This window comes from Trachurus japonicus, chromosome 20 (assembly GCF_045865225.1).
Source record: "Trachurus japonicus isolate A0001 chromosome 20, Traja_1.0".
Taxonomy (NCBI): domain Eukaryota; kingdom Metazoa; phylum Chordata; class Actinopteri; order Carangiformes; family Carangidae; genus Trachurus; species Trachurus japonicus.
The window spans coordinates 5,029,371-5,056,062 of record NC_140926.1 but is presented as its reverse complement, the minus strand read 5'-3'; the positions used below and the strand labels follow the sequence as shown (position 1 = coordinate 5,056,062).

At 45.6% G+C, this 26,692-nt stretch overlaps 1 protein-coding gene across 4 annotated transcripts in view; it reads right to left on the bottom strand.

The window, feature by feature from the left end:
* znf438 (zinc finger protein 438) overlaps window positions 1-26,692 on the bottom strand; it is a 55,042-nt gene that overhangs the window by 7,400 nt on the left and 20,950 nt on the right. For 2 of the 4 annotated variants that reach the window (XM_085763248.1, XM_085763247.1), the window contains one exon: window positions 14,428-14,540. The exons of 1 other annotated variant lie outside the window; for it this stretch is intronic. The gene's annotated coding sequence lies outside the window, so the exon portion shown is untranslated. Of the gene's footprint in view, window positions 1-4,442; window positions 4,615-14,427; window positions 14,541-26,692 lie in introns of those variants that run through there. One more of the 4 variants, XM_085763251.1, reaches the window with a different exon arrangement.

Here is a 26,692-nt window from a genome sequence, read left to right as displayed (position 1 = left end):
TTTCAAGTATCTATTAATATATGACCAATTCTTAACCCCCAGGGGAAGTGTTTGAAATATTCAGGTCATAAATTTTTTTTCTATACCAAATGTTTGCATTTATTTTAATTGTTTTTTGTTTTGTTTTTTAAAAAAATTAAAAATGACACACTAACATTTAAATCCCTAACCATTCAGTGTTACGTATATTTTTGCACACATCTGCCAATAAGGTTCCAACATCAAATTTTTGTGAAAGTGACGTATTTAGGAATCTTTACGATCAATTAATTGTGGCGTTTAATACCACCATTAATCGTGACATCCCTATTCTCCATCGTCTTTTGGTGATGTTGAAATCCAGAGCCACAGATGCTGAAGTGACAAACTCACAACTCCCTCTCTGGTGCTGATGATCCAGACACAGTTGATGTTAAAGATAAATACTCGACCAGATCAAAGTACAGACGTAAATAAGAAGAAGCTCTGAAAACTGATTGTGATCTGTGACTAAACCAACTCTAGAGGTTTCCAGGGACCGTGACGTCCAACACGAGTGTGAATGCAAACAACTACGTGGGTGGAAATATGCACTCGGTGTTTGTCCAAACCTTCAAGACAAGAGCAGCCGGAGGAGACGAGGAGCAAAGACGGGTTTCATCAAGTTTCATCAAGACGGAAACGCGTTTTTCGGAGAGGCAGGGGTGAAAATGGTACAGTATGTTTTGGAAACGGATCTCTGGGTGGGAAAATCTGAAAATGCTGCCCCAAAGTAGACGCCCAAAACAGATCTTTTGTGAGACTACGATGTCATAACTTCCACCGATCTGACCTGTAACCTGTGTCACACCTCTATACGTTACAGTCTATGGACGTAATGTAACAATAACAACGACCGACTACAACTGTCGGGTGAATTGTGCCCGTTAAATCATCATTGATCGTCGTATTTGCTCTGATACGACTCCCAGTCAACATTTAATCCATTGACTTGTAATACAATAGAAGCAAAATGTTAACTTAATGGCTCTGGGACTTTCTTGTAAATTATATTCCTTAAATTAAAGAGTTTCCTTAACAAAACAGCGAGTCAACGGCCCCAGACTAGTTTTCATGGATCCGTGTGTACACAGATATTTCTTGAAACTTTTTCATAATGAACAAGAAAAATATTGTTTTTGTGTGAAGCTGTGTTTCCGTGTGGACGAGGCCTTGCAGGACCTCAGAGGACAACGTCATGGAGTGACCCTAAACATCAAAGTGAATCCACTACAGACTACCAACAAAGAAAATCCACCTCTGAAGAGAACCCAGACCTTAATCCAGTAGAGCACACCTCAGATGTTGTGAGACCAGACCATATGAAGGTTGTAAAGATCATTCAAAGCTTCAGTCACTGTTTTAAATGTTCATTAAGATACAAACTCCGACACAAAGTCAGAGCAGAGTTTTTTTTTTTACCAAGTTGCAGAGAGGCGATAACAAAGCAAACAGGCGACTAATGTGCACAAACTACATTTAATCAATTAAAACCTACTATACAAGAGTAAAAGGGTCTGAAAACTTTCTGCAGCCTCTGTGTGCGTTCACCTCCACACTCTGGATCAGAGGACACTCGCATTAACCGAGGTACAAACCTGTGTCTAACTTTAGATGTTTGCTCAGAGGGCAGAAATGCACAGGGAGGGGAGGGGGGAGGGGAGGAGGGGGGGTCACAGATGCTACTCAATCTGCTGCTGGATTTGAAATGCCAACCACTCTAATCTGACCAGGGTCAGAGATCAGGGCCGGGGTGACGCAGAAAACCTGGTTTCTGGTCTGAATGTGGGAGGCTGAGGGGGGAGAGAGGAGAGGAGAGGAGAGAGGAGGTGGGGGTTGATCCACAGAGACAGATTATCAGGTGAAGGCAGCGGGGTGAGAGGTGACGATCGGCTGTTTATGCAGCGAGCAGGTCAGGGTTGAGCAGCGGGGCAGGAGCAGACCTCCAACTGGGACCGGACCGGACTGGACCGGACCGGACCCACAAACTCAAACTGAAACTCACTTCTGCTGCACGCTTTTGTCATGAGCCGGCTTGATTACTGTAACTCTCTGTTTATGGGTCTTCCAATCAAAACAATCCTCAGATTACAACGTATCCAAAATTCAGCTGCACGGATCAGACCACATAACTCCAATCCTCTGCAACCTTCAACGGCTACCTGTTGTCTTCAGAATTCGATTTTTAAAATACTCCTTTTGGTCTAGAAAGCACGTAATGGTCTGGCTCCATAGTCCACAGTACCTATCAGACCTGTTACCAGCTCACTGGTCGACTGCTCAGGTCACAGAGTAGAGATCAACTCCTCCATGGGCCCAGAGCCTTTACCAAATCAGGTGACATGGCCTTTGTGCTCCTTCAAAGCCAAACTTAAGACTTTTCTATTTAGCTGTGCATTTCCTTGAAGGGATAGTTCACCCAAAATTAAAATTTCACTCATTATCTACTCACCCTCATGTCGACTAAGGGTTGGGAGAAGTTTCAGAGTCCTCCGTGCCTTCTCTGAGTTACAGCGGGGCTCCGTGCAGCACTGCATGTCCATATGACGGTAGCGAACGGAGCTCACTTTTCTTTGTCCAAAAAGACACACCAAAAAACATCCAAATACCTCCATGCTGCTCGTCTGTAATGTCCCTCTTGTATTGAAGCCCCGACATGAGAAATTTGCACAGACACAGGAAGAGCAGTGAACTGAGACACTGGGAGCTTCCGACTTATTTAATTTTTTCAGAACAATTTCTCATGTCAGGGCTTCAGTACAAGAGGGACATTACAGACGAGCAGCATGGAGGTATTTGGATGTTTTTTGGTGTGTCTTTTTGGACGAAGAAAAGTGAGCTCCGTTCGCTACCGTCATATGGACATGCAGTGCTGCACGGAGCCCCGCTGTAACTCCAAAAAGTCACAGAGGACTCTGAAACTTCTCCCAGCCCTTAGTCCACATGAGGGTGAGTAGAAAATGAGTGAATTTTGGATGAACTATCCTTTTAAGACTTTTCTATTAGCTGTGCATTTCCTTAAATGTCTTTGTGTGTATGAACTTCTGTGTATCTATCGCTGTTTACTTTTAATATGTTGTCCTACCTACCTATATGTAAAGCACTCCAGTCTGAACTGCTTCTGCATGATACGGTGCTATAACCAGGTCCGACCCGGGTCCAGCCAAGACCGGCGGCGGACGACTGACAACGAGCCAAAACAACCTGCACCGCTGTCTGCCAGTAATTCATCCCCGATGCTTTGTCTCGGTTTCAGACAGACTACTGTGTGAACTGCACAGTCCAGCGTTTTTCTGTTTTACTCCCAGTTCTATCAGGACTGCGGTCTGGACCCGAACATCGGCCCCCGTCAACAGGAGACAATGGGAAAAAGGAGACGGGTTTTGTTTTGTTTTTCTTTCTCTCTCTTGTCTCTTGTGGTGAAACTTAAAGAAAATCAAATGTGAAGTGTTTTGAGGGAAGCGGAGCGGAGGAGTGTGGGGTTTGTTATCTCCGTTGTAGGTGAGAGCAATTCTCATCTGGGACTCAAAGATAGAGCCTGGAGATGGAGGGGGGTCTGGAATGAAGTGTGTGTGTATATGTGTGTGTGTGTGTGTGGAGGAGGGAGGGCTAAAAACCCAGCAGAGGCCAAGCTCCCCCAGGTTTTAGCCCAGATGAAAGGCCAGGATCTGGGCTAGATAAGAGGGCAAATCACAGGGGGTCGGGGCCAGCCGGCTGTGAGAAGCCATGTCCAGCGGCCATGTTTCACCTACCTCCTCCTCCTCTTCCCTCTATCTCTACGTCTCTTTCTCTCTTCTCTCTCACACACACACAGCATGAATGTGAGAGGTAGTTAAAATATATAAATATATATATATATAATTCATCTCAATTAAAACAAAAGGAGCTTTTCACGGACGCTTCAGTCCAAGAGGAAATGAGATCATACCGTTTTCTTTCCTCCTCACTGAACGTAAGAATTATCTGTGCTTGATCGCTTCTTCCTGCATGCATGCTAACTGCTCATCTTTGTTCTCCAGCCTAAGGTGTATATATGCATGTGTGTGTGCATGTGTGTGTGTGTACAGTATGTATGCGTGTGTGTGTATGTGTTCGCCAAGGAGCTGGGGTCTGGGGCGAAGGCGATCATGGGGAAAATGAAATCAGTGTTTGCAGAGGTCCTTGTTTTGTCCCAGAGCTCTGCGGGATGAGCAGGCCAAGGAATACACACACACACACACACACACACACACACATGTGCGAGGAAACAGGATGACCGGCGTCTTGGTAGCGTCCAGCTGCTCCTTTTCTACCTTTTCACCGAGCAACAAAACAGAGAAAGGTGATGCAAGAGAGAACATTACAGCGCCATATGGTATTCAAGGCACACACACACACACACACACACACACACACACACACAACCGTATGTCATCCACTGTCACCTGAGCAAATCAATGCAAGGGAGAAATCCATTCCAATTAGGATCCCGCTGCTCTGCCCTGCATGTGGATGTAGATGAATCGATAGAGAAACCCCTCTGCTAACGCGCCGCTCCTCTTATAGCCGACGCTGAACCGAACTGAGACTCTGGATGTTTTGCTTTCATCGACTCAGCGTCTCAGAAATGAATAAAATGAACGACTCTGATCGTTTTCATTTGTATTTAAACTCGTTTTCTTTTTTTCCCCCCCACGTATTAATATTCCACAGAGCGTTTTAAGGAGCTCAGAGCAGAGAATGTGGCGGACAACGATGCTCGGTTTTTTAAAAAACAAGGTTGCGCTGCTCTTTGAAGGCAGGATGCTGTAAACCCCTGACAACCAATGGCCTTTGACCCCCATGTCCAACAAGGCCATGTGTCATCCCCAGGAAGTTGTAACACCTTCAATCATCCGTGGTCGCAGAGATGGAGAGGGGGTGAGGGAGGGGAGCGTGCACACTAAACGACACAAAGGCACGATGGCTGTCGGCTCAGAGCTGAGTGGCGTCGACGTGAAGCCGAGGCGACAGCGACGTGTCCGAGCGCAGAGGTGTGTGTTCAAGAGCTTCAAGTGTTAATGTGCCCCCCCAAACACACACACACACACACACACACCCCACCACCACCACCACCCCACCCTCAGGCGGCCAGCGCTGCGTCGCCGTCCAGACTTTGCTCGACACTAAACCTTTACCTGACCTTTCCCTCCGCCGTGACATTTGGACCCTGCTGAATAGGTCAAACAGCACTAAAGAGTGAAGAGTGGTGGAAGAGTGGAAGGAGAGAAGAGGAGAGGAGAGGAGGAAGAGGAGGGAAAGAAGAAAAGAGGAGAGCTGTCAGAAATCAGCAGAGGGAGGTGACAGAGTGTGATGAAGCCAGAAGCTGCAGTTCCCCTCCTGGCCACTAGGAGTGAGTCAGTCTCAGTCTCCATAGACTCCAATGTTAAAACGTCCTTTAAAGGAGACGTATTCTGCCCCCTTTCCACAAATTAAAATAGTTCCCAGGTGTCTTAAAATCAAAATCCCCCAAGGATCAAACATCACAGCTCTTTTCATCCTCTCATAACAGCCCTGTTCATAACGGCTGGTTTCAGTGCCTGTCCCTTTAAATGCAAATGAACCACAGCTTGCCCCGCCCCTTTTACTGGTACCAGGTAGCGGTGGTATTATGCAAATTTGAAAACTAATGACACCATTGTCAGACATCTGAGAGAACAGCTCGTAAAACCACGTGGATTTCAAACTTGAGAGCCTGAAAATTAGAGATTTTTTGACAATTTTCACATTTTAGAGGCAGAAAGACAAGACAAACACCCAAATATATGTTAAAGAGCCTTAAAAAAGTGATATTTCCATAATATGTCCCCTTTAATAACCACTGATGCTGCATCCTCAGTTAAAACTCATCTCTCGTGTTACACCGTGACCTCTTGTCTTGCCTTTTTCGGGCTCCAAAAACTGAGCTTTTCAGAAAACACTGCAGACCAGAGGTGTGTTGGCGCCTGGTGAGAGGAAAAAGTGATGTTTTATAAACGTTGAGTCTGAGCTGCCGTGACCGTCGGTGTTGAAAAACAACATGATAATGAAAGACAAGTGTCACTTATCGTCTGAGCTGCAGCTGTCGTGCAGTTGTGCAGCTCTTCTCTGTTCCTCATTCAGACCTTTTTTTTGCAGCTAATCATCTGCAGATTAGACGAGCTGCTTCCTGTTTACACCGACTCACGCACACGAGTTTGTGTGTTCAGGTGTGTTAGTGTGGACACATGCAGATCATGAAGGAGATCTGAGAGTCGGGTTCTGGGATGTCCTGAGATACTCAAGTCTCAGATCTGTGTTTCTGATTCTTCCTCCTGTTTCTCACCTGCTCCACTTTTAAGAAACTCCTAACGTTGTGACGAGGTGGTTTTTAAATATTTTTATATTTTAAAGAGGAACTATTTGACATTTTTACCTAAATGAACCAGCTCCAGAGTCCTAGTTCTGGTTAAATCAATGACTTGTAACTAGTTCCAGGGAGAATGGAGCGTCTCTGGGCTGAAAACCAACCTTGTAAGATCAGAGCCTCCGACCCGGTGTCCCAGCTCTCGTCTCCATGGCGACACCGCCACACAAACGTAACGCGCAACCGTAACCCGTAATCTCTTGTTTATGACAGATAAGACTACACAGATACAGGTAACCCTTTAATTTACAGACCGCTAATTACATGATAATGTCTAGAAATAGCCTAGAAATAACGGTCGATGGGCTCTTTGCACAGCTCCACTTCTTCCTGAACTAATGCTGCTCCTTTGTTTCCTGTCTTACATTATTGGACAAACTGATGAATCCAGGTGTGTCTGACCATTGTGACTACTCAGACACACCTGGATTAATCAGGTTGTCCAACTTTGTAAGACAGGAAATAAAGGAGCAGCATTAACTTAAGGAAGTAGTGGAGCTGTGCAAAGAGCCCATTTCATATAATGTCGAGAAATATAGCCAAGACATAACAATTGATTGCTTAGAAACCCCCCAGAAATAACAGCCAATTGCAAGGACCTGGTGGCCTTTCCCAAAAAATTCAAAGCATGAAAAGCATGTGTAATCTTTTGGCTGTATGGAAAACATGACATTACTATGAAATTGACTGTTATTTTTAGGCTATTTCTTGACATTATGACATAATTGTCACGTACAAATATACACATGGTAACATGGTAGATGATAAATAACGTTATCCACCGCTCCATGGATTGATTTCTCACCGGCTTCTTCGTTGAAAACTAATGCACATGGAGGAGAGGAGGGTTAGAGACACAGAGGAGGAGACACCAGACCTGGAGAGTTCCCTTTTAAAGACCATTTCATCCTAAAGCATTATATATATCCAGGATATATCCTTATATATATCCTGTGATGTACGGGATAATGCAGCTGGAGGAGATGAAGAAAAGCAGCGGAAGAAGTCGGTTATGAGCTGCACTTGTTTGCCTTCTTCTCTCCTGTGTAACATTTACCTTCTCACCTACACCTGAAGCGTGTCACCCCTCCTCCTCCCCCCTCCCTCCTCTTCCTCCCCCCTCCTCCTCCCCCAGCAGGGCCAGCAGCTTATGTTAACTAAGAACACGCTGCCTTGCATTGACCTGCTTTTAGAAGCCCGGGCTCACCTCACCGGGAGAACTGTTGGGGCTCATCTACATATTCTTTTGATCTGACGCCGGGTCTCCAGGAGCAGCCGTCATTAAGGAAGTTTGCACGATGCTCCCTCTCCTCCTCTTCCTCCCCCTCCCTCCTCCTCCTCCTCCTCATCGTCGTCATCATGGCTGAAGCTTCCACCACCACTACAGTAGTAGGCCCTTTCAACGTCCTCTTCCTCACCACCAACCTTCGCTTCAAAGCCGCCCTCGGTCGGCTTGAAAGCCAAAACCACTCTTGTCTGTCCTTCACCGCTAAGCTGATGTGTTTGTGTCTGTGTTGTGTTGCCCTTGGGGTGGGTTACCTCCACCTCCCTCCACCTCCCCCCCTCTACATATCATCTCCTCTCCTCCCCACCTTGCTGTTTATCTGTCTCTGGGCTCGTCACGTCCCTGAACCTGCTCTAATTAGCATCCCACACAACACTGTTTATTTACTCAGGTACCGACAGGAGGGGAGGGAGGTGAGAATGAAAGGGAGAGAGTCGGAAAAAGGGAGAAAGACACAGAGAGAAAGCCAGGAAGAGAGAGGGAGAGCGAGGGAGCGAGGGAGGGCTGGGAACAGGAAGAGAGGGAGAAATGATTCAGAGAATCAAAGAGCTGTGAGACTCTCTCATAGCGGATGCAGGGGGTAATGATAGTTAGAAAGACATGATGCAGAAAGTCGAGAAAGTGAGAGACAGAGAAGTTTCCCGCCTCTCCACGCCTCCTCGCTGCCTTTTCCCAGCGTTTCATCTGAGATGCACACAGCCTAAAATTAGCAAACTGGCAGCTTCCTTCCTTCTCTCCTTCTTCTAGGGCCCCCATTAAACTTCTCGCAGCGCGTCGAGTGATCATTAAGGTGGGACCGGGAACGCAGGTGCTTTCTTAGTGTCCCAGTCGTGACGGTGGCGGTGGCATCAGTTTTTCCTCGACAGGGCTGACATGAATAAAAATCCTTTGCAGTCCTCGACTCGTCGTCTGTGGGCGTGTTAGCGTGGCGAACAGGTTTTTCAACTTGTGAGTTTATGTGTAGCGGTGCATCACAGCGCTGCACATCTGTCAGAGGGATGGAGCGGCAAATTAATGACTGACAGACTGAGGCGGACTGAGGATGGAAACGGACAGATCCCGTTGTTTATCTCTGCAGGTCTGAAGCTCGTCGATCAGAGATGATCTGATTAAACGAAGGTGAAGCGTCGCAGAGTTCAACCTGCTGCTGCTGCTGCTGCTGCTGCTTCGTGGCTCCTCCGTCTTCAGGCAGCGCGTCACGTGTCCCGCATCACATGTCAAACATCTGTGGGGTTTAACCGGTTTCCACCACATCTTGTCCAAACCACATCTGAAGGCAGAAGTTTATCCCCTGTTTCTGAGAAAACCTGCAAATCAAAGTAAAAAAGAAACACGCAGGAAACGTAGAGAAGAGGAACAAGGTGCAGACTAAAGGAACCGTTGCTCCTCTGAGGTTTTTATTGCGTCGCCAAACAAAATGACGACCGAATCCGTGTGAATGAAGATAAACAGAAGGTCAAACGTCTACTTTGGTTTCTCCTGAACCTCCATGTGCTGATCAGATCATCTGTTTTAGAGCAGAAGTTTATTAATCCCAATCTTCTCCTGTAGATCAGAGGTTACAGATGCTACAATAAGCTTAATGAGGCCCTTTAGATCTTTAGGTTTGTGTTTTTTCAGCTATAAATCCAGTTTATAGCCCGAACCAGCTCCTGAATGATATCTGTTTGTTCAGTTTACGCCTCATCTACACGTAAAATGTTGTTTTTAATATGTAAAAAAACAAAAATCTCTGTAGTTGCACAAAATACTAAACATAAGGAACATCAAAGACAGTTGTGGAATGGGATTAAAATGCTGAATTTAACTTCACAACAGCTGCAGCGGAGACAACAAGGTCAGTAATGCTTTGTATTTATTAAGACCAGACTCGGCTGATTTTCCAAAACTCTGTGTTTTAGTGGCTCAAACGCGGCAGAGACACGAGGGCAGGACGAATTAAAAACGCAGAGTCAGTGTTTGTATGTGATTCTTGCAGACAACGGCACAAACTGACGGTGAAATTTGGACAATGAACAAGTGTCTAGAGGTTTTAAAACGTCTGTAATCTTCGGTCAGATGAAGCTGCACGTGAGTTTGTTCTTTCTATGCAACAAGAATAGAAACAAGATCTTGAAACTTCAGACCAGAAGTCGACTTCATGTCTGGGAACATCACTCTGTCAGGATGTACGTGACTTCTTTCTTTTTATTTCATGAATTAAAAAAAGCTTAAACATCCAAATCCTCAGTGAATCCAGCTCCGAATGTCCTGCAGTCGTCCAGAAAGTGAGACCGTTGACAGGACCTGTCCTCAGGTATGAAACCCCGCGTGTCCCAGCAGAGCGGGACAATAAGTTTGTTTCCTGTCTGATCCCACATCCTCAGTTCAACATGTTTTTATCTGCTTCCTCGTTGCCATAGAGACACTGCGGACTAGACAACTGCGTCGTACGTCCGGGCGTACATCCACCGTTATCTTTGTTTTCGTGTCTCTTATCTTCTTCTCGTTGTCGTCATTTCCTGCTGCGTTCCCGTCGGTCACTCGGCAGCAAAACGAGACGTGACGACTTCCTTTACTTCAGCGACTCCACAGCTTCGTCAAAGCCAAAGATCTGCCAGTCCGGTCGTTTCTCACACTCTGCGGTGCGCACGGCGTCCCAAACTTCCTCCAGTGACTGGAATCTGAGCAGTGCTGGGAATTTTCATTCACTGTGTCCATGTCCACACTTTGGTTCTGACACACGCTTCCTCTTTGCCGACGTCGTCTGGCCTTGACAGGACCCATTCCTCTTGTTTCCAGCTCTATATTTACTTCTGCAGAACCATTCAAAGTTCACAGAAAGTTCTAATTTTGTCTCAAATTGCCTGTTGGGTAGAAACTGAGACGGATCATATCAGCTCAGGCCTCCTCTGTTTCTGATTGGAGCCTGTCATAAACAAAAAGACTGTGCTACAAACCACCAAGTTACATAAGTGATTGGAAATGGCAGCTTTTCAAATTCATACATACATGTTTGAGCATTTATAGCAACAGCAGCAGCAACATGACCTGTTCATTGTGTGGTAGTTGCAGTGTTTCCCCTAGAATATTTTTTAGGCCCGGTGGTACCCAAGGAAAAATCCTGAACAGATGAGGCGCGTGGGACAGCACGCACCCCCCTCTATTAAATATAAAAGGAGGCCCACATCAGGGTCCGACGTTAAGGTTTTTAAAGTTTTTTCCTACTTGACATTGAAACAACAGTGACAGGCAAACAGCCAATCATCTAACAGCTGTGTAGTTCAGTTGAAGCACCGTCTCCAGGTGTGTTTATTGACAACAGGGTTATAACCTGAAAAGGACACGTTAGCTCGTCGGTATGGTAACGGTAACAGATGACAGTTAGTGCGTGCGTCTGCCCCGAGTCTGAAACAGCGGCGGCGTTAATGAAGAAGCGTCACACCGCTCACCATCACTGAAACGCTCGGTGAAATCGCCAATTAAATACGGCGAGCCGCGAGCGACGTACAGCCTGTCTCACCTGGTAGAGCACCCGCTGCAGCGACCCAGTTCGATTCCACCTGACAGTCCCTTTGCTCCGCGTCAGTCCCTCCTCTCACTCTCTCTCCACTCCTCCCCTGTCTCTCTCGCATGACGCGCGTCTGTCACCCGCAATATATTTTCTTTTTTCAAAGGCACCGTAGTTTACTTGCTACAAACCTTAATATCCCATAATATGCTCACACTCTTGTATCATTACTAGGCAGCGAAGCAGGTAACTCACGTTGCAGAACAGCGCTGCACAGAGCCTCCTAAATAGAAATGATTATTGATCTCTGAATGAATGTCACTAATTTTTTGCCATATTAATTTTTTTTTGGCCTGGCGGGGGCTCTCATTGGCCTGGCGGGTACAATGGTAGGGGAAACACTGAGTTGCATGTGTGGAAAATGTGTTAAAAGGTCGACTGAAGTGAAAACTATGTGCAGTCTAATCAAACAAACCAAACTCTCCCCAACCTCCACTCCACTCTGTCTTGCTTTGTGTTTCATTTTGACGTAGTGTGCAGCCAATAAGCCACAACCTTAATAATGCAGAAATTGAAGCTTGAACCTTTATAAAATTGAAACGAGAGAGTTATATCAAAATAAATCCCCCGTACAGGAATTTATCTGTAGAGACCACATCTGTTTCTGCACCAGGCTGTAAACATGTTTATCTCTGCTGTTAAGTTAAAGGAGACATATTATGTAATTATCACTTTTTGAAGGCTGTTTAACTTATATTTAGATGTTTAACTTGCCTTCTGGCCCCTAAAATGTGAGAATTGACAAAAAGAATCTGTCATTTTCAGGCTCCCGAGGTTGAAATCCATGTGGTTTTACGAGCTGTTCTCTCAGATGTCTGACAATGATGTCATTAGTTTTCAAATTTGCATAATACCACCCCTACCTGCTCATTTGCATTTAAAGGGACAGGCACTGAAACCAGCCGTTCTGAACAGGGCTGTTATGAGAGGATGAAAAGAGCTGTGATGTTTGATCCTTGGGGTATTTTGACCGAAACATATCACAAACATGACTTAAAGACACCTGGGAACTATTTTAATTTGTGGAAAAGGGACATTATATGTCTCCTTTAACTGAGGATGCAGCATCAGTGGTTATTAAAAACAGACAACAGAAGAAGTGACCAGAAGTGATGGACACGTCTCCTCAACCGGTTGCAGAGTCGGTCTAAAACTAACTTCACTAACTACATTTCCCAGTGTTTTGTTTTTTTTATGTGAAAGCAGAAACTTCAGGGTCATTGATCATAATTAAAAGGTCACATGCTCCGACCTTAGAGCAACCGGTTCTGTCTATGTAAATAAAAAACTCTATTAACCGGTCTTTGAAAGCGATCTATTAGAATAAAGCATCTTTTTAAATGATCGGCATTCACAGACGTGAACCTGTGACGTGACCTCGGACTTCACTTTCATTGCGCTGCCATTCATCTCTGCTCTTTAAGTGTTTAAGCGCATCACAGCTTCTTTACATGTCTCCCCTCAGAGAGCAGAACCCGTGTCTCCTTTTGTTTACATCCCTTTTATATAACGACGAGTCATCACCTTAAACTCCTGACACGGTTCTTCTCATTGTTCTTTATAATCATTTTTACTGTTTTATCTGTGGAGCCGCTCAGTGTTCCCAGAGGTGACGGACACAGTGAATGCACCACAGGGGCATCATCGCCTTTTACTTCTCTATGTAAAGTCTTTTTCTTCTCCCTTTATAGTTGCTTCGTGTCGCTTTGTCTCCGTCTTTGTCTGCAGTCCGTTCACTCAACTCGGCATCTGCTCAGGTGTCTTTGTTGGGTTATTAAAACCATAGGAAAACGCTGCTGTCTGGCAGGATCAAAGCCGGCGTTGGGCCGTAATGATCACTGATGCTGCTGTTAAATTAAACAGACGCGAGCGCTGTTCACTCTAATGGGGGGATTTGGCTCCGCGGGGAGAGAAAGAGACAGAGAAAGAGACAGAGAAAGAGGGTGAAGAAGACGAAGAGGAAGAAGGGGAGGGAAAAAAAACAAAACAACTAACTTGATCATCACCTCCACTGTCACTCAGAGATGTTGTGTTGATTAAAAAACATGTTATGAGCCCAGATTACGGCGACGACAGGTGCAGGGCAGGGAAACCTTCGCCGCCGCTGCCGCCGCTGCTGCCGCTGCCGCCGCTGTTGTACGAGGAAACGCATAAGCTTTTAATCTCACGATAAGACGAACACAAACACCGACGGAGAGCGTCAGTGTATCGGAGAGAGATGGAGGAAGAGGAGGAGGAGGAGGAGGAGGAGAGGGGGAAACGGAGGGAAATGTGATGGCTGGATAGATGAGCTATTTTTATAATGAGGTCAGTGTGAGCTGTGGGATTTCATTCTCCTGGGAAACACACACACACACACACACCACATGGAGGATAAGTGTGTGTGGTGCGTTGCCCCTGCTGAGTGGGACCGACTCTGTCCACGGGACGAAGACAATGACGATGACGACTACGAGGAAGAAGAGGAGGAGGAGGAAGAGGAGGTCAGAGAAATCCAGATGTGAGGGAAGAGGATTTGAAGGATTTGATTCTTTGATCCGGAGGATTTTAATTTCAGGAACACGAAGCTTCGTTAGAGAAACGTTTAATCACTTCACCTCCGTGTTCATTAACAACACAACCACCTCTGGCCACTGAAACACAACTCTTACAAAGTGTGTGGGACTTAAAGGGATAGTTCAACATTTTGGCATTATAGCAGTAGGTTCGCTACCTCTATTTGTCGGTGCAAACAAATTTTAGAACGGCGGGGCAGAGCAGCGAGCTGCTCAGAGCTACGCTACGGAGGCTCATGGGATTTCTTGGTTTCCCTCATCAAACTCATCAAATACACAATCCAACAACTCCACAACGCTCTGGTGGACAAGTTGTGACCTGCACATTCACCACGCTATGAGATAATAACAGAACTTTACCAGACAGAGTTGTTTTAGAGGGAAATTCATGCACAACCGATGATGCGCGTTGCCTTCAGGGGCAGTTCTTCATCAAGCAGTCTCTGTATTTCCCTCTAAAACAACTCTGTCTTGTAACGCTCTGTTATTATCTCATAGCGTGGTGAATGTGCAGGTCACAACTTGTCCACCAGAGCGTCCCTTATTGATCAGAGAAACATTATCAGTCGCTGCTGCTGTGACACAAAGTTGATCTGAAAACAGAAAGTGTCTTTACCAACTGGACGTCTGCTTCCTCCTCAGCTGCTCCCTCGCTCCTCCTCCTCCTCCTCCTCCTCTTCCTGGGTGGTGCCCGGGTCGTGGTCCTGTCCCCCCCTCTCCACACGCCCCCTGTGGAGACATCAGACAACAAACCCTTCAAAATAAACTCATAAATAATAAGACATGTGAAGCGGATTAATAATCACGGGAGTAAAACAGTGTACTGTATTACCCACACAATTTACTGGGCTTTGGATCTATTCATAACTTCATTTATAAATATGTCTTTTTTTTTTTTTTTTAATCTTTTTATCATCAACCAGATCAGATTCCTGGAAGCGGTGAAGCAGCTGAGTGTGACATGTGATCCGTCTGCATCAACATATAAAGAGGAACACGGTGCAACTGTGCACTGAGTAGCAACATTATTTGCACACTAGTACAGCTCTGCACGGCCTGTTTCACACACACACACACACACACACACACACACACACACACACACACACACACACACACACACACACACACACACACACACACACACACACACACACACACACACACACACACACACACACACACACACACACACAGAGCCCTATCTACAAACCTCTCTCTCTCTCTCACATGTGCCCCCTTTGCTCTCTTTAAACGCCTGTCGCTTTGGCCTCCATTAAGCCGAGCGAGCGCCCGTTTAGCCAACAGTGTCTCGGCAGTTGGGGACGCAGGCTGCCCACTCAGTCACATCCAGCCGTATTAAATAAATAAGGAGCGCTCTCCTGTGTAAATTATTCATTTAACATGCCTTATCCTCTTCCAACAACCTTGTTAGAGCAGCTCAGGAGTGGAGGAGGAGGGGGGTTTGGGGGGTTGGAGGTGGAGAGGGGGGTGAAGCAGGGGAAGAAGAGGCAGACACTGCGGCTCATGTGCGACTCAGCAGAACCTGTGGTGCATCTCTAAGCTCTCTGGGCGTTCAGTCGTAGGGGGGCTAATTCGCCCTGACACCTCCTTTGTTTCAGGTGGAAAAGAGCTGCATACACATTTGCTCACATGCACACACACTGAGACACACACACTGAGACACACACACACACACATACACACAAACTTGGAGAGGAGGAAGCACAAGAAAGGAATTTTTAGTGCATATTCATAGAATAATCATTCTAGTTGTCTGGATAAATTATTGAGAAACGGGGGGAAGCGGGACACGCGAGGCTGGAGCTCAGGAGCTCAGGTTTTTTTTTTTTTTGTTGCTGCCTGAACTCGAATCAGACAAACGCAGCCCTGCCGAACACACACACGAGCCGACCGACCTGCCCTGATGAGCCGGGAGGGGACACGACAGATAGAAAAATGCTTATGGTGAACAAAAACCAGTGTTGGGTAGATTAACCCGCAGGACAAACGGGCACAGCAGCAGCAAACACAACACGACGCCTCCACTTCCTGCACACTTTACACTTCACATGGTTATAATAACTGATGTTTTATTATTATGGGTTTATCTAAATTGCTAAAATGTATTATTAATAATCAAACTGTGACGTGATCAGACCCTCTGCTGTGGTCAGGTGCTTCCTGTTTGCTCTAATTATCCTTGAGATGTGTCTGGGGGGTTTGATTGGAGTGTGGCACCTGTGGCAAATTGAATTGATTGGACATCGTTTTTCCAAAAGCCTCACGCTCATATGTGTGTGTGTGTGTGTGTGTGTGTGTGTGTGTGTGTGTGTGTGTGCAAAGTCCCACAATTCACAGCTGCATGTCGGGGACACAAAAAAAAAACAGCAAAAGTGTGAAGTCCAGGGACGTTGGTAGGAAAACAAAAAGTGACCTCAGTTATTGTGGAGCAGAGGAAGTTTGGATCTTCCTGGCTGCTGGAAAAAACTTCTCACTCTGTTTTATTTTGAAAATTTGAAAAGGGGACGTCGTGTTCATTGCCATCGTGACGGACGAGAACTGACCTTTTTGGAAACGATCATCTCATAGATGTAAATGTGTCACACCTTGTTGTTTTTGCTGCAGCTGTTGCGCAGTTAAATTTGCATCTTAATGCCACAGCTGTTTCTGTTCGTAGTATTTTTTCACTACTTCCTGTTTACATGGCCTCACCCATGTCCATAGTATGTGACTCAGGTGTGCAGGTACAGCTCGGAAAATTGAGATATTATTCATCATTTAATTCAGAAAGTGAAACGGAAATATATGCTGGATTTTTTATTTTATTTTTTTACATGATGCATGAAATATTTCTTGGCTCTCGTTTAAATTTGATGGTTACGGCTTCTGGCTCTTGAATCTATAAGATAAGAAGAAGAGGAAGAAGACGACTTCATGCAAGAAACAACTTAATGTGCTTCACAGGAGAAATACAGAGGGCAGGACGGAGACAGACAAGTTCAGAGAGTTCCCAAAGAAAGTGACGTCTCATAGCAAATAAGATTCCTGAAGCTGCAGAGTTAAAACTACATTAAAATCCAATTTAAATCTAAATAAGGTCTTTTCCGATGTCAAGTGAATTAAATGTAAAACGGTCTTTCATTATGCATGTCTCACTTAACACAGTTCACCTGGAGGAAATCTAAATGTAAAAGTGAAGCTGCATGGGTTCCCTTTTTCTTTCAGACCACACGTCAGATTCTCAGGGTGAAAACCGAACGACCTACGAGCAAAAAAAGGGGCGAACGGCCAGAGAACACGAGTCGACGGTCGCTGGATCGGACCCTGCCTGGTCTCTGTGAGTCCGGGCGTTCGAGCCCCGAAGCGGCAGGTTGTTATGTCAACTCTGACAGCGCTCATTACCAACCTCCACGCTCTGAATTGGAGTTAACAGGCTTTGGCCCAGGCAGAGGCCGACTAGACCCGACCGGTACAATGGGATCAGTGTGTGTGTGTGTGTGTGTGTCACAAAACTCTCCTTCATTTCTAAATCGCACCTCAAGGCCACTGTACGTTACAGAGGCAATGACACACATGTACAGTGACAGTTGCTGCTTATTTTACACACGTTAAACAGCACTGGAGCCTAAATAATACAGATTCATTAAAACATTACATCATATTACACAATAACAGCACTTCAGCATTTACTCCCATGTTATGATTTAGCATGTTAGCGAACTGTGTGTCACTGCACATCTGTACAGGATTAATTAGATCTTTTTGATTGGACTGCAGTGTAACTTTGAACATGTTTATATTTACAAGCTGCGGATTCTACACATGGAAACTTTTAAAGACCAGTAAACATCTGTTTGGAGGAAGTTGACTGGTTTTGATATTAGCATTTAGCTGATTTGGTTGGTTTTGGTTTTGATATTAACAGTTAGCTGATATTTGATATTAGCAATTCACTACTTGGTTAATATCAGCAGTTGAGGAATTATTTCTGATATTAGCAGTTAGCTAACTGGGTTAAATTTCAACAGTTATGGTTTTTGAGCTGATTGGATATGGTTTTGATATTAGCAGCAAAGATTCTATCAAGATGGCTCATCACAAGCCATCTAAATATTCACACAGCTAATAGTCATATTTAACATTACGAGAGTTAGTTAGCGCGGGCATTTGTGAAAATTAGTTGAAGTTACCATGAAGATATGTGCCAGATCTGGTGAGAGTGTGTTGTTGAGAAAGAGACAGGTCTGGAACAAAGCTAATTTTCTCCTGATGTGTCTGAAATTTGTCCGTTTTAGTGTCAAAATGTTCAGAAGAAATGTGTCTTGTGAAAAATGAGTCCAATATTTACTTCAGTGACTATGGAGCGAAAGAATTGACTGTAATCTGAGCTCACGTTCACTTCTCCCACTGGAGTCAATAGACTCAAGACCTGCTGCTGCTGGTCTCCTAAAGGGGGCGGAGTCACGGTCTGCTGGTCTCCTAAAGGGGGCGGAGTCATGGTCTACTAGTCTCCTAAAAGGGGCGGAGTCATGGTCAGTTCTGATATTTGCATTTAGCAGATGGGTTATAGTTCTGATTCGCTATTAGCTGATTGGATCAGAGTTTAGCAGCAAGCTGATTAGTTTTGATTTTAGTTATTTGATTAGTTTTGATATTACTTAGCTGATTGGTTATGGTTTTGATATTGGCATTAGCTGACTGTTATTGATATTAGCAGTTAGCTGTTGCTCTCAGCAGCGACACTCATCTGTACGTATCTTCTCCACAGACCCTGAACCTGCCGCAGCCTCTTTGACGGCCTGTCATCGCCTGTCTGGTCTCCCGCTGTTGGTGATGCTATCCTCGGCCTGTTCAGCGCCTCCCTCACCCCCCATCGTCTCCCCCAACCCCCCATCTTCTCTCAGGTCGGTAACCACCAAGTGATGTCAATGATTACACTTGTGATTAAAGCTTTCCACTTCAAACGGAGCCCGATGTTTACACTGGGCCCTGATATGGCAGATGGGATAAAGAGCAGGTAGAGCTCTTGTTTGTGTCGGCGTGTGCGTGTGTTTGCCTGGATCTGAGGATGAATGTCATTACGCCCCGGCTCTGTGGAAATACAATCGTAATGACACGCTCAATGCCGTTTTTTTTTTTTTTTTGCGTCTTAACAGCTGCTTCATCCTCACAATCTTACTCCTCCTCCTCCTCCACCTACGGAGGCCTATATAAGCCGCATGGTGCAGCGCTGACATATCATGTTTTTTACATTGTGAATCAGTGGCGTCCTCAGGCAGAGGTGGTGGGAAGAATCGATTTATTTCTTCAAGGATTATTTCAGAACTTTTTGTGGTTTTGCAACAGGCGCTGGAATAAATATCACCACCACCACCAGAACCAAAACTTTTCTCTCTCTTTCTCTTTTCCAGGTCAGTGTTTTCAAAAGCGCCAAATCCCATCAGCGGGTTTTTATTGACGTGTGCTGCCTTCACTCTGTCAGTTTTTCTGAATCTAAAACAAGCTGGCGTTTGATATTTGTTAAGTCTCGCAGCAGAATGAGACGAAGGACAAAAGTGTGAGGTGTCCCACAGCTGCAGCACTGAAACCTAAATTAGCCCAGACCACATGAAAAAGCTGTCGTCTCTATTCCAGGCCAGGGCGGGAAAATTACAGCCCTGCTCGCTCTACTCTAGCATTAAACCTCAATTAGTGCGCGACTGCACCGGTGATGTCATCACCGAGGGACCCGAGAGCCCTGCAAATGGAGGGGTGCTTCACTTTCGGTGCTTTAAAGGCGACACGACAGAGACGCCTCGAACTTTCAGGGCGAGAGGGGAAGGTGTTGATTCCTCAAAGCGGGAGAGAAACAAGTCGGTGTTTTTCTTTCACAGCTTTAAAAAAAAAAAAAACACTAAAGCAGCAGAAACCTGTGGCCTGGTTCGGCTAAATTTACCAGGAATTTTAATCCTGAGTCGTGACTGGAGTTTTCCCAAGAGCAGAAGAGGTCAGTGAGGTAAGACAAGAAAAACTCCTGTTTGACCTCCAGTGACCTGGCAGGAGACAGAGGAGGACGGAGGGGGGAGGAGGCCGTGGCTCCTGTCCAAACACCGACAGAGTCTCTCCACCGGCCGGTCCTTTAGAGAGAAAAAAACCCCCACTTCTATTACAAAACAAAGTCCAAAACCTCCAGAGGAGATTTCACTCACTGAGCTGAAGATAATTGTGTTTTCATAAATTTGTGTCATTTCTATTCAGGGTAAAAGATACCCACTTGAACCAGATTTTAAAAAACTGTACAAGACACTGCTCACTGGAATAACTCTTATATGAGACGACACGATGGAGGAGTAAATGATAGAAGAAGAAACATCAGATAGAGTCGTTACCAAGCAACAACCAGTGTAGTTTCTCTAACGGCCACTAGAGCGAGTCAATCGGCGTGGTGCAAAAACGCTAAAATATCTGTGACTTAAAGGGGATATTTTATGGAAATATCACTTTTTGAAGGCTCTTTGTCCACAAAATGTGAAAATTGACAAAAAAAATCTGTAATCTGTGTAATCTGAGCTCACATTCACTCCCATTGGAGTGAATACAGTCAAGACCTGCTGCTGCTGCTGCTGGTCTCCTAAAGGGGGAGGAGTCATGGTCTGCTGGTCTCCTAAAGGGGGCGGAGTCATGGAGGAACTTGGTTTCTAATCCGTTTTTGGTTAATATTAGCAGTTCTGATATTTGCATTTAGCAGATTGGTTATAGTTCTGATTCGCTATTAGTGGATTGGATCAGATTTTAGTTTTGATGTTAGTTGTTTGATTGGTTTTGATATTAGTTAGCTGATCGGTTATGGTTTTGATATTGGCATTAGCTGACTGTTATCGATCGACATTTTATGGAAATGTCACTTTTTGAAGGCTCTTTAACATGTTTGTCTTGCCTTCCAGCCCCCAAAATGTGAGAATTGGCAAAAAAATCTGTAATTTTCAGGCTCCCTAGTTTGAAATCCATGTGGTTTTAGGAGCTTTTCCCTCGGTTGTCTTGGGGCAGGGCAACTACAAACTGGTTCCAAACAGGCCACGCCTCTTTACCCATGTTTGGAATAGCTGGGAGGTGGGCAGAGTCAGATGGCGACAGCGAAGCGGCCGACACCATGGAGGCTACGTCCATCTTTATTCACCGTTTATAAGCCATGAATCTTCCAACAGACTTTCTCTTTTTAAATCTGTAATGGTGCCTAAACTTTACGAAAAAACAAAGCGATCATGAACTCCTGACCGTCTCAAACTACAAGAACAAATCTCACACTGCAACTGAACTGTATTTATTCTTCTGCTGCTCCAACAAAGAGGCAGTCAGGCCTCCCTGGTTGCTTCTTGTAGTCCGACACGGTCCTTTCTTTGCTCCAGGGTGACGCTTCCTTTATGTCCTACAAAGGCGGGAGCGACTTGAACACATCTCAGCATGAGAACGCCGGCGGGCAGCACCTCGTACCTTTGTAACAGCAAGGAGGCCATTCCTCCTCCCCCCCCCGAAACACACACACGCACACACACATGATGTGAATTATGCATCGCAGCTCCGAGCATCTTCTCACCGGGTTGTTCGAGCGAGTCCCGTTCGCTGCACCTCCACCTGAAGACACGTACGGATCGCTCTCCCGCATCTTCAAAGAGAGAAGAGTCAATGGCGCCATAGATTGTTCGCAGCCACCCAGTGGGTTTGCAAAAACTTTTTAGTCGGTCTCTCACAGGTGCAGCGAGGAAGGGGCTGCTGGGGCCCACAGTTCTCAGAAAGTGGAACAGAATTTTTTTTTTTTTTTTAGAGCCAAGCTTTGACAAAAACTTTGAGTAGGGGGGTTGGAGGAGGAGGGTGGCGGTGAGAGAGGAGAGGAGAGGAGAGGAGAGGGGAGGGTTGAGATCAAAAGCCTGCGAGTTCCTGGCGAGCGGACCCAATCAGCCGAGAGGGCCAAGGAGAGGAGGAGAGACAAGCGCTTCCCTTTTAAATTGATCCCACTGAGACCCTCAAGGTTCCCCTCGCAGGACTCGCAGAAAAGCGATAAAAATCTGGCCCTGTGGATCTGACGAGGAAAAAACTGGGAGGGGAGAGGAGAAGAAAGACGGGTTTCGGAGGGAGAGGCACAGAAAGAACAGAGAGAAGCTGAGGAGGGGGGGAAGAAAGAAAAAGAGAGAGAGAGGAGCCAGTGGAGGCAGATCAAGGGGCGACGAGGGAGAGAGGAAGAAGAAGGAGAAGAAGGAGAAGAAGGGTGGGCTGGTTTTCTCCCAGGGCTCATCCAGGCATCGCCGTGTGCCAGGGAGCGGAGCGGGGAGCGCCGGCGCTATCAGCCCCCCGCGCGCTACATGTCTGATGATGATGTGCTCGACCAATCAACCACTGCGTCTTTATTCTGCCCGGGTCCTGGCAGCACCGGCGCCACCGCCACCACTGCTGCTGCTGGATCGTTTCTTTTTTTTTTTGGCGTTTTGGCCCGAGATGAGACTCTGGACGAGGCCGGGTGTCGTTATCCAGCCGCACGTCGAAGGCCTCAAAGGGAACGAGCGCTATCAGAGCGGCCCAGAGAGCCGGTGGTCTGCCAGACACACCGCCGACCGGCCCGGCCCGCCAACAGCACCACACACACACACACACACACTGACAGCACACAGACACACAGATTGAGGTGGCATGTGTGCGTTTCCATGGATTCACTACACAACATAATATGAAGTCATTATCAGCAGCGGTTCACAGTCACAAAAGCAGAAACACTCGACGCCCCTGTGAGGTCAAACGTCGCCATCAAAGCCAACGACTGCAAATCAGATTTATCCATTTAAAAATATAATATATACATTCATTTCCTTTTTGTCAGAGACTGTGCTGAGCTCCTGCTGTGACCCACAAAAAAAAGAAAAAGCGTGTCTTCCCTCTGGTTTGTTAAAGTTGTTTGTTCTCAGGAAGTGTTTAAGGGATAAACATCCCCGCTCTCCTCTACACACACCGAGCTGTGACAACCAATTAAAGGCGAAATAGCTGAAATACATCATCTAATTCAATTCATGTGCAGAGCATGTTGGAGACGTCAGTGCCGCCCTTGTACTTCAGCAAAAGAAACCTCTGTATCCTGAGAGTCCCAGACATTCGCCACAGTTGTGTAATGTTTCCTGACTGCTACACACTTTTTAATGTGACATTATAATTCAGTAATTCTGTTACAGACAGAGTCGGTGTGTTTCATGTCTGACAGACTGTCACGGTCCTGACGAGTGCAGCTCTAAATAAAAAAAAAAAGTCTCGGTGGTTGGAGCTCTCAGCTGAAAACATGACACTGTTACAGGTGAAACACAGAGTTTATCAGGCGTTTTCTAATAAAGCAGAGACAAGATCTCAGATTATTTTGTTCTTATCAGCTGGTTGAGTCGTGCAGTCGTCATATTCAGCACTGAAATCAAACAAATTAAACTAAATATGTGCCTGCATCAACACCTCTGTTAACACCTGTCCACAACACAGAGCCACAGACTGACTCTTTTTAGGAGCACAGTGGCCGCTAATTTAACATTTTAGGAGCGCAAGTAGAAAATTTAGGGGTGCAAATTGACTTGCAAAGCAAATATTTACATTTCTCTCATTATTCACCTTTTCATTCATCATCCTCAAACTTTTCCCACTTGCAGTTACCAGATTCTTTGAGTCACCCCCTCCACGTTTCACCAGTGTTGAAAGAAAAATAGCAAAATTTACAGGTTGCACATGTGTAAGTAGATGAAAAATTTACTTGCACCAGGGGGCAAAATGGCCTCATTTAGGGGCAGTCTGGAGCCCTGCAAGATTTTCAAAATAAAACAGGGGCAGCAAAGTTTCCAGTAGTCCCAGTTTTAGAGGTTTGAAAAGGACTGAATGAGTAGAAGACGGCGAAGTGTTTACAAAAGGAGATTCATTATATTAGTTTAGCACCAGTGTTTGAACGGCAGATGCACATATTAGATAAAGTGTGAACTGTGAGATTAAAAAGGTTTTAAAATGTCAGTGTTGATGCTTTTCTGGTTATTTCCCTAAACTAGAATAAAACTGCTGCAGTAGTTCATGCTGAAGGAGCCCTGACTGAGTACTGAGTGAGTGTATAAATGAACTGACAGTCAAGAACGTGAAAATTTCTGTATCGAAAATCCAATTTTTTATTGATTTTAGGCTTAAAATATTTCACTGGATCTCGAATATCTCAAAGGTTTCACTTTATTCAGTATTTTTTTTTAGTTGCACCTGTGAAACATTTACACAGAAACCTGCCATGACTGTGAAACTGTGCAGCAGAACGAAAGTCTGTGAGTCACAGAACTAGTTTGTATAAGACAAGTTATTGTTGTTGTTGTTGTTCGACTACGATCATGAAACACAGTGAGAAACACACACACACACACACACACACACACACACACACACACACACACACACACACTTTCACACTGTAAACACCAGGGGGGCAGTTCACTGTCTCTCCCCCACACAGCTGACCAACACCACCATCACTATGTCAAGTGGGTGTGAATGTCAGATCGCCAACTGGTCGACAACTTGCAAAAAAAAAAAGCCAGGCACACTCCTCCCTCTCCTCCTCCTCCTCCTCCTCCTCCTCTTCCTCCTCCTCTTCCTCCCCCCCCCCCACCCCCCCTCCCTCCTCTGATTCTGACACTAAAAGCCGTTGGGTTTCAGCAGCACTCTCCTCCGGACCGTCCTGAGTCCTGACAGCTCTATTCTCATTCTGAAACATTTATTGCATCAAGGCTCAGAGGAAACGGCTCCATGCTTTCACGGCTGTTTTTCTTTTCTTTTTCCGGCGGGGCCAGTCTTCTTTTAAAGGTATAATACGTAGGAATTCCCCCCATCTAGCGGTGCGGTTGCATATCGGAACGTATTCTTGATGTTGCATTCACGTGAAATCGGGCAGACGTCAGACAGACAACAGACGCTGCATGTAACAGGATAAACAAGCGTCTATGTAAACAATACAGGCGTGACAATATGTTGTCATGGTGATGTGGTATTGTTTTTTACCGTCTTTCTCTGGTGGAGTAAAATGACATCCGGTTGGTTTGCCGACGGCCGTCTGCCTGACTGCACCTGAATGCAACACCAGTGCCTCCGTCCTTCCTCACACTACACAGTGGTGACAGTTTTAACAGGCCGAGCCCACAGCTCCGCTCAGTTTCCGTGGTTACCTACGGTCACGATGCAACATGGCCGCCTCGGTTCGGTGCGTCGCCCACTTATGTATTTGTAACGACTTGTAACAACTCATTCTAAGGAACCAGAAAGCTTTCATTTGTATGCAGCTGTGATTCCACTTCAGTGAAATACGTATTTGTGCAATTCAATTCAATCTTGCACTTATGCACTCGTCACTTTAGCAAACAGCACCTTAGCACATAGCACTTTAACTAGCACTATAGCACTTTATAACTTCTCAGTAACCTTTTGGTCCCCTTACCCACTCTTTTAACCATCTATGGTCAGTTAACTGGTGGGTTATGTATGTCGTTCATATATGTTTTGTGTAAGATGTCAAGGTGTTTTGTTGTCCTAGTCCTGCCTCTTGTACTTTTTACTTTTTGTACTTTTTATCGTCATTGTCTTTTATGTCTAAACTTCATCTCTTTGCATAGACATGTTTGATTTTTGCTAATAAAAAGCCAAATAAGTTACATACTGGGGCTTTAAGGTGGACTTCATCTCTTTGCATTAAGGTGGGGGCTGCAGCGTCAGACAGGTGAGGAGGATCAGCAGCAGCATCGAGGTCCTGATGCCTGCAGAGAGGCAGCAGCTCCTCTGTGCTGAGCCTGAACGACTCACAGCAGCTCAGAAGTAAAGCAGCAGATCTCTACTAATATCATTAAACCGGCCCCGGCGGCCGCCACGCCCCCTCAGCCCCCCCACGTCCTCCCTCCTTCCTGCACCACCTCCTCCTCCCTCCACTTCCAATGACAAATACCCTGAAATCACATAACTATTCAACATCAATATTTTGACATTTCATTCAGCTGACTCTCCAGACGGAGCCATTTATTTAATTAGCTGAATAAAAATTGGCAGGAGAGGCGAATTCAAAGTTACGTGACCGGGGCCCAGTTGCCACAGGTAACCTTTTTAGAGGGACTCGCCGTGGCAAATTGATTTGCAGAGAGCGCGGACTCATCATGAGTGCTAATTTCCAGAGGCGGCGCACGGCGGAGTGGGGAAATAAGAGGCTGCGCTCATAACGGAGGGGAAACCGGAGAGGGGGATTAGCTTGTCATTAGAATAAAGAGCACAGAAGAAGATGAAGAAGAGGAAGAATCAATTTCAGGGTTTAAAAAGCTGACAAGCACAGTTCACTTATTTCTGCGAGTTCACCCTCTGACTGAACGAACCCGCCAGCGGCAGAGCCGAAGCTTTTTGAGGAGCTGAGCTCGGATTTCAACCTGCGAGATAAGTCGTCTACCTCCAGACTAATTAAGATCCGTTCAGCCGCACAACAGCCTGAATGTGATGGAGAGCAGCTAATAAAATATCATATTACTCACAGACTCATCCCATCATCACACAGCTCCCTGTGGACCGGACCAGGTGAGTTACAGACAGAACGGAGGACGGATGGAGACGACAACAAAACCACTGCAAAACGATTCATTCATGTTATTATAATAAAGTTTTGCACAACAACACAGCTCTAAGATCAGATCAAGTGTGAGTCGCTTCGATCACAGACATGGGGTCAGTTTCAACCTTTTAACATCATTCAGTACGTTTACATGACAAAACAAATTATGGCTTTAATCCGACTGTAACTGGACGACTGAAGCTCATATAAAGACATTAGTCCAACTAAGACCGGACTTCTCCAAATTGGACTACAACACCCGGAT